Source organism: Lolium perenne, chromosome 2, assembly GCF_019359855.2.
Source record: "Lolium perenne isolate Kyuss_39 chromosome 2, Kyuss_2.0, whole genome shotgun sequence".
In the NCBI taxonomy this organism is placed as follows: domain Eukaryota; kingdom Viridiplantae; phylum Streptophyta; class Magnoliopsida; order Poales; family Poaceae; genus Lolium; species Lolium perenne.
In genome coordinates, this window is record NC_067245.2 from 261,331,848 (window position 1) to 261,340,186 (window position 8,339).

The following is an 8,339-nucleotide window of genomic DNA, read 5'->3' on the forward strand; positions in this document are numbered from 1 at the left end:
TAACCGGGCAGGTATGAAGATATGTTCGATGAAGACGACGTTAGCAAGGTTACCTTCCGGCTTGGCCTGGGCAGGGTTATGGACGCCATTGTTTATCTTCAGGACTCTTAGTCCAATTTGTATCTTGTCTGTACTCGGATGTATTTGATCTTCTGTATGATTTGGATCTTTGTATTGTATATTTGTATCTTGACTCGTTGGAGTCGTTGTTGTAATATATGTTTCTTGTGGGCTCTATTGTAATCCTGTTGTAATGTTACCTCTCGTGATTGATTCCACCCGCATCGCGTGCATGCTCCGGCGTGTACGAGGCGCTTGGTGGTGCGTCTCCTAAAATCGATATCGTGCGGATTTCGGCGGATTCGCTGGGATCCTCATGGTACCGGTTTTGGGGCGTCACAAGTTGGTATCAGAGCCTCAGGTTGACGGTACCCCACTAGTCCAGCCTGTAGGATAACCTTGCCAACGGTCGTTGAGTTTAGAGCGTCCAAAACTATTTTCTAAAACTCGTTGGATAATTCTGATTAACTCTGATTTTTCTCCTTACCTATATTCTTTCTCCTCTTACCTATGCGAGTTTTGAGTTTTCTCTCTTATCTGAGTTTTCTGAGTCTTAGTTTTGAACGTGGGTTGGACGATCTATACCTTTCACCTAGTAGGTTCGATCTTCGAAGCATCCCGACGAAAGTGCATCATCAACAGCGGAACAATAAATCTTGTTAGTGGTGTCGCGACAATCTACACGATGCACGAAGACTCGATAGTTTAACCAACGCCCCCTTAGGTTGACGTGGAATCTCGGGGCGAGATTCCTTGTTAGTGGTGTCGATTGTAGCGGCCCAGAAAAATACCCCTATTAGATTTTGCTTGTTCTTTTTCTTTTGTGCATCATCATGGCATCATGCATCATATCATCCACAAGATTTTTATCAAAATAAAAATTATTTTAAATAAAACTATTTGGTGTTTTCCTCTCATATGGTTATGTATATAAACCCCTCTCCGTCTACCTTATTTTCAATAATAATAAAACCAAAATATTATTATTTTGGATATCTTGAAAATCTAATTTTAAATCTTGTTTGGATATTTCAACGTTTCAGAGTTCCTTCTTTAAATCATGTTTAAAATAGCTTCCAAAACCACTTTCTCTATTCCTCTCCTTAATTCAAAATGTTTAGATAGTCTGGAAAGAAGCCCCGCAGCCCAATCTCTCTTCTTGGCCCATGACCGGCGCAGCAGCCCATCTGTTTCTCCAGCCCAACTCTCCTGGTAATATCGCTGCACCGAGGCTCGTCTTCAACCTGTACGGCAGTACATCGGCAGCAGCCACGTCGCCCTGCAGTGTGATGGGACGGCCACCATGCATCGCACCTCCTCCATATAAATCCTCCCACGTCCTACCCCTGCAACCCTAGACCCCGCTGTTTTCCTTCCCCGCCGCCACTCTCGTCCCTGCCTCCTTCTAGCTCGCATGCGCGCCCTGCTCGTGAGCAAGCACACGCCAATCCCCAGATGCAGCCGCTCTTCCTCACCGCCGGTGGTTTCCCTCCGCGAACTCGGGCGTTGCGCCGCCACCAAGTCCGGCGCCATGCTCTGCACAACGTTGTACCTCCGTCCTGGCGCCGTTCGTCTTCGACCGCCGCCGAGCACGCCTCCGTCTCTGTCCGCCTCGCGCAGGTGTTCTGCGAGGTCGACGCTGCCTAGTTCTGCTTCGCGCGTCTCCGCCTCCGGTCGCCTCATCCCGCCTGCTTCCTCGTCCTCCAAGGTTGTTCGTCGTCCTCGTCGGCTCGTCCTCCAAGACACCGGCCGCCTCTTCTGTTCGTTTCCGTCGCTGCACGCGGCCGCGCGCCGTCAAGTTCGTCTCCGACATCCGCGACCCCGTCGCCAAGATCTCCGTCTCTGGCCGCCGCCCTTCGCCATGTTCTGCGAGCTGGCCCGGCGCCTCTTCGACTGCGCTGCTGGTCGCGTGCTCCGTGAGTTCTCTGCCCTCATCTCGTCTTCGTGGTCGTTTCCTAGCCTCGACGCCGTCGCTGCGTTTTTCCTCCCCGTGTGTGCAGCATGAACGCCACGGCAGCGAACTTGAGCCCGTGCGCTGCTCGTTTTCCTGGACGTCTGCGCTCCTCGCTGACAGGAAACCGGCGCTGCCTTCCTCGACCGCCAAGAGTTTCTCTGCAGCAGCCTCACCCCGCGAGCACAGTCCTCCAAAGCTCCAAGCTTTAGGTGCGGGTCAAATTCTTTTGCGCCTTAATCTCTTCGTCATCAGCGAAGTAGCCCATGTGGGTTGATCCTTGTGCTTCGAGTCGGGAGATCCCAAGTTCTATTCCCTGGACATGCAAAGCCACTTCTTTTTAATCATTGATTCTTTGTTCGCTGACAGCTGGGGGCCTTTTTCGTTTTTGGCTCAGGCTAGCCCTTCCTCTGGTGCAAAACGTCCTAGGAGCCGCAGTCCAGTCAGCCGCCCCATCAGCACTTCCTGGGTTCCGACTGTCTTTCTCTGCGGCTTGTTTTCCTCTCGGTGAGAAACGTCGAGCTGCTTTCTCTGATTCCTGAAAATTGCTGTAAATAATACAATCTTGCAAAAATCACATCTCACAATCCGTAACTCGGAATAAAACGTATTTTATATGAATTTTGATCAGAAAAATGCAAGCAACATTAATATGCCATCCATATGCCTGTTTGCATCTTGCATCATGTCCAGCCGTGATAGTTTGTGCATTCACCTAATATGGAACTACGGAGTATTTCGGATATCCAACAAGGATTTCCCCGCTCCGTTTAATAATGAAGTAGCGCACCCCTGCCATGTTTTGCCATGCTAAACAACCCTTAAATTTGCCGGTAGAAATGCAACTCCAACCTAATTGTTTGTCCGGGACTCCGGTTCCGATTAAATTGGATAAGTGCATCACATCATCCTTGCCATGTCATGCATGCATATCATATCATGAGCATGCCGATTCTTCTTCTGTAGTTGTAAGCTTGCATACGTTGTGTGTTCCAGCATTTGCTTCTTCCCGGATAGGATCACGAAGAGGTGCGGTGAGATACGACAAGTTCTCCGGATGTTCCTCGGCAAGTTTTAACAGGCAAGCATTTCCCTTATACTCCTGCCCCTGCAGAAGTCGCTCACCTATTTTATTTTGCCTTCTCCCTCATGCTATCCTTGAGTTGCGTTCTTGTCACGTGTCCCTTCCACTTGTTACCTCAAGCAGCCCATATTCCCACCACCAACCACCAACCTCCTATAGTTGTTGTTTGGTTATCGGGTCTGCCTTGCGAGTCATAGTGCATGCTAGTGCTGTTTATATCGTGTTACCGTTATCGCTATCTTATCGGGTTATCTGTTGGGGATCATGACACATGGTTATATCTGTTGAGGGAATCATGGTTACTTGTTAATAGTTGTTAGCGGAGGCATCGGTGGGTCAGCTGATCGTTTTGTGACGGCTCACTTGTGTTTCCTAAATATCTTAGGACCCCGAGTTCTTGTTATCTGTTCCGAGACTGAGCGCTCTAACCACACGTGGGTATGTTTCTGGGTCTCCCCTCGACCACTGCCGGAATCTACAGCTTTGTCCAGTGGCCACAACTAGTTTATATGTTTTACCATTTGTTGTTGCGTGCATGCCAGCTTGTTACTTATTTACTTTGGGAAGCCACAGGTGCCTTGTATCCCTTGTTTCTGGTATGCACGTATAGGTTTGCGGCCTGAGCGTTTATCGCATGCTGAAGCGGGTCATTCGCCCCTGTGTGTGTTTTGACCCTCGGAAGCCGTGCACGCAATAGCTAGGTCCGCTTCGGAGATTCGGCCGGACTTCGATACGGGTTCAACTTAGTTAGGTGGCTTCCTGGACATTGTTGTCGTGAAGGAGAGTGCGAGTCGTTATATCCACCTGTCGCAAGTGGGTTGATCGTGCGTGTGGGCACATTTTGGGCACCCCTGCAGGGTTAAATCTTATCGATAAGCCGCGTCCGCGGTTATGGACGACTTGGAGCTGTATGACTCGACCATAGACAACTTACACATATTGTTTATTAATGATAACTTGCGTAGTAAGTTAGTACAACTTCAATAATAAATGGTTAAAACTTGACAACCGTGTGAGTGCCTTTATAAGTACTTCTTGGCGAAGGGGGAACGCATCGGCTGTGTTATGTTTGCAGAGTATAGAACTGTTAGTTTTTGCGCTCTCTTACCTTCTCTGTTTAGACGACTGTTGTAGAGTGTCTCTATAGGTTTTTAGTGCTTGCGCGATGCCGCTTAACCCCACCATATTGCCTATGACGTTCCTCTTGCGTCCTCTAAGTCCCCTGCGTGCCTCAAGTACAAAGGACGACTGGTTGACGAATGCTTATACGTCTTGAAGTCTTGTTAAGTACGAACCCGTACTTATTGCTGCTTCTACGGGACATAACCGGGCAGGTATGAAGATATGTTCGATGAAGACGACGTTAGCAAGGTTACCTTCCGGCTTGGCCTGGGCAGGGTTATGGACGCCATCGTTTATCTTCAGGACTCTTAGTCCAATTTGTATCTTGTCTGTACTCGGATGTATTTGATCTTCTGTATGATTTGGATCTTTGTATTGTATATTTGTATCTTGACTCGTTGGAGTCGTTGTTGTAATATATGTTTCTTGTGGGCTCTATTGTAATCCTGTTGTAATGTTACCTCTCGTGATTGATTCCACCCGCATCGCGTGCATGCTCCGGCGTGTACGAGGCGCTTGGTGGTGCGTCTCCTAAAATCGATATCGTGCGGATTTCGGCGGATTCGCTGGGATCCTCATGGTACCGGTTTTGGGGCGTCACACATGGCGACGCAAGCTTTCATCCTCGCATCCAGACCACCTCCTGGAGATCCAAGAGATGCATTGTATAACATGGCCATGGCAGGAGTTGGAGCCATGGGAACGGCGTTTGCGAATTCGCCTCCCGAAGATTCTGCAAGGAAAAATAGTCCACGACCTACTGCAGCAGTGCAAGATCCCGAGAGAACGAGTGGGGCAAGAGACGCAGCAACTCAAGCGCGGGTAGACAAAGCGCGACAGAACAGAAGAGAACGTCGGCATTCCCCAGAAATTGACGAAGATGATATGTGTGGGCTACCGTGCTTTACAAGACGAGTCCGAAAAACTCGAGTTCCTTCAGGGTTTAAACTCCCCAATAATTTCAAAAAAATTGATGGTCTGCAAGATCCTAAAGACTGGCTAGTTGATTACCTCGAGACAGTAAAGCTGATAGGCGGAACCAGAGCAACAACCATGCAAAGCATCCAAGTGCACTTGAGTGGAGCCGCACGATCATGGATAAAGAAGCTACCTCCGAGGTCTATCGACGGTTGGGACAGTTTCGAGGATATCTTTGTAAAGAATTTCCGATCCACATGCAAAAAACCCGCATCATTAGAGGAGTTGAGGGCTTGCAGATAGAAGCACGACGAATCAATGAGAAAGTACATCCAGAGGTGGAATATTATCAAAAACTCGGCAGAGAACAAATCTGACGAGAGAGCAATAGATGCGTTTGTGGCTGGAATTCGAATGGGAGATCTTGTCGAAGATCTGGGGAGAACCAACCCAAAGACAATATCAGCGTTAATGGAAATAGCGAATAGATGGGCAGATGTAGAAGATGTTGTTCACAACAAGCGGCATAGGTCACCTGAGGAGGACCGCCGTCGAAACTTTCAAATTAGACAACGATTTCCTCGGCAGTTCTCGAATTATGATGCTCCTGGCCAAATATCGGCTGGATTTCGAGAAAACACTGGAGGAAAAAATTGAGATGATTATCAAAGGAGTAACGAGTAGCGAGGCGATAATAGAGACGACTCCCGTAACAATAGACAAAATAATGGACCAAGGTTCCAGAGACCATATATATCTCCCGAGTATATGATGAACGGACCGTGTCAGATGCATTTTTATCTCGACAATAATGGGAAGAGGCAGTCAGGGCATCTGCAGAAGGACTGTCGAAATTTTCAAGCAATGCTGAGATTTGCAGGGCAAGCCAACACGCAAGCAACAAATAGAAACCCCCAGGGGCCAAGGAGCGAGATCCACCTTCCGCCTCCTCCCGCAATTACGGATGCAAATCGACATCAGCTACAAATAGCGGCAGCTCCAAATCCACCTCCTTATATCGACACCAATGGCGCGGTCTCGATGATTCAGAAAGCTAGGCCATCCAACATAGCTCAGAAGGTAATTTCGCGACAAGTGTTCATGGAAGAGAAGATGCCTCCACCAACAATCGACTACCTAAATTGGCCGGGACAAGATATTGGCTTCACTATAGCAGACCACCCGCAGCAAGTTCCTCGGCCAGGGCAATCGATCAGCACAGATTTTACCAGCGGTGATCACAGGATTCGACGTTTCGCGAGTATTCATAGATGGAGGCAGCAGCTTAAACCTTATGTATGCAGATACATTGAGGAAAATGAACATATCCCTGGCAAATCTAAAACCAACTGACACGCGTTTCCATGGTATCACACCAGACAAGCCAAGTTATCCGCTTGGGAAGATCAATCTAGATGTTCAGTTTGGAACCCGAGAGAATTACAGTATAGAAATATTGGAATTCGAAGTCGTGGATTTCCCGTCGCAGTATCACGCTTTGTTGGGACGACCAGCATATGCCAGGTTTATGGCGGTACCACACTACACATACTTATTGTGGAGGCTACCCGGACCCAAGGGACCGATCACAGTCAAAGGCAGTTTCGCGTTAGCTGACAAATGCGACAAGGATTTTCATCGACTGTCAGAAACCTTCGGGATGCAAGCAGAGTATATGGCGTCAAGGCTAACAACTGACTATGATGTGTTGCCAGATGTAGGAAGGCCACTCAGGGAACCAACATTTAACACTACCAAGGATTCTAAGGAGGTACAGATTCATCCGACAGATCCCAAGAAAACGACGTCCATTGCAGCAAACATGGACCTCGCATAGGAAAGCGCGCTCGTCGAGTTCCTCCATGAGCACTAGAAAATCTTCGCATGGTGTCCAGCTGACATGCCAGGAGTACCCAGGGAACTTGCCGAGCACCACCTAAACTTGGATCCAATAGCGAGACCAATTAAACAACCTTTGCGGCGTTTTTCGGAACCAAACCGCAAAGCTATGCTGTCAGAGATTGATCGACTCAGAGAGGATGGTTTTATCAAAAAATTACATACAGAGGCCACATGGGTAGCTAATGTAATATCCCAGGTAATGGGGTTACAAAATTAGAGGAAACAGATGTGTGCATTGCATTCATGCATAGAAAATCTGGGGAATTTTCGCGCTTTAAAGTAAAAACTTGATCCACAGAATGGCGAAGTTTCACTTGACCTTGGTGGAATTGAAGTAGCTCATCAAGTCAAGCGCTACAAACCTCAATGTGACTTTGCTAAAACCTTGTTTTGGGTAAAGGTGATATGATCTAAAGGGTTATATCAAATGGAACTAATAATCAACACAACAACACTTTACTCAATGATCAATTGCTTGATCTCATAACAGATCATAATATGGTAATCCTTGCCATAGCATATGAACATCTATTTAATTACAAACCAAGTAACAATAAAATGGAGAAACCATTCTTTACTTATCTTTTCCATGTATTCAAACCATCACCTTTAAGAGAAACCCTAGGATATTATTCCAGACCATCTCTAGAGAGAGAACCCAATTATGTTAAACCTAGATATTGATGATCACATCAACCTCTATGGAGCCTAACCTTAGGTTAGTATTAAAGTCCTTCCCCAAATGAGAGAGAGACTATTCATACTAAACCTAGTTCTACCTAATCATGAATAAAGGACAACCTTTGAACTAAAGAATTAGGTTGTAAACCATTTCCCTTGGAGTGGTGAGATAACTCAATATCACATGGAATAAAACCATATCCATGAATTGATAAGGTGAGGAAGAGAATAATCCAACTAAGTTAACCAAGTGGAATCTTAGCCTAAATACCTAAGTAAATATTAGGAGTACACCATAAACCCTAGAATCACCATTCCTATATGAGAGAGCTCAAGCTTTGGTACTACACTCAAGTTAGCTGAGGCAACACTTGGGTTTGAAGGAAAGAACTATCCATATACTCAGATGATAATATCAACATTGTCTAAGTAGAACCCTAACAGAATATCTCAGGCATTTTCCTGGGATACAACCTATTGAAATAACCACAGCCATGTCCACCCAAGAAACTATAAGAGAGATATTATACCTTAGTTAATCAAGACAATACTTGAACTTAGAAGTGAGAAACTTAACTCGGGAGAGATACCTTAGGAAGCCAAACCTTGATCATTATAAAT

General features: G+C 46.6%; 1 long non-coding RNA gene across 1 annotated transcript; it reads left to right on the forward strand.

Annotated features, from left to right (window-relative positions):
* The first annotated feature begins 2,061 nt into the window (after positions 1 to 2,061).
* Positions 2,062 to 3,663, forward strand: LOC139836156 (uncharacterized). Its single transcript, XR_011752566.1, has 3 exons — positions 2,062 to 2,223; positions 2,409 to 2,518; positions 3,008 to 3,663. It is a non-coding gene; the product is annotated as an uncharacterized lncRNA (long non-coding RNA).
* The last annotated feature ends 4,676 nt before the right edge of the window (positions 3,664 to 8,339 follow it).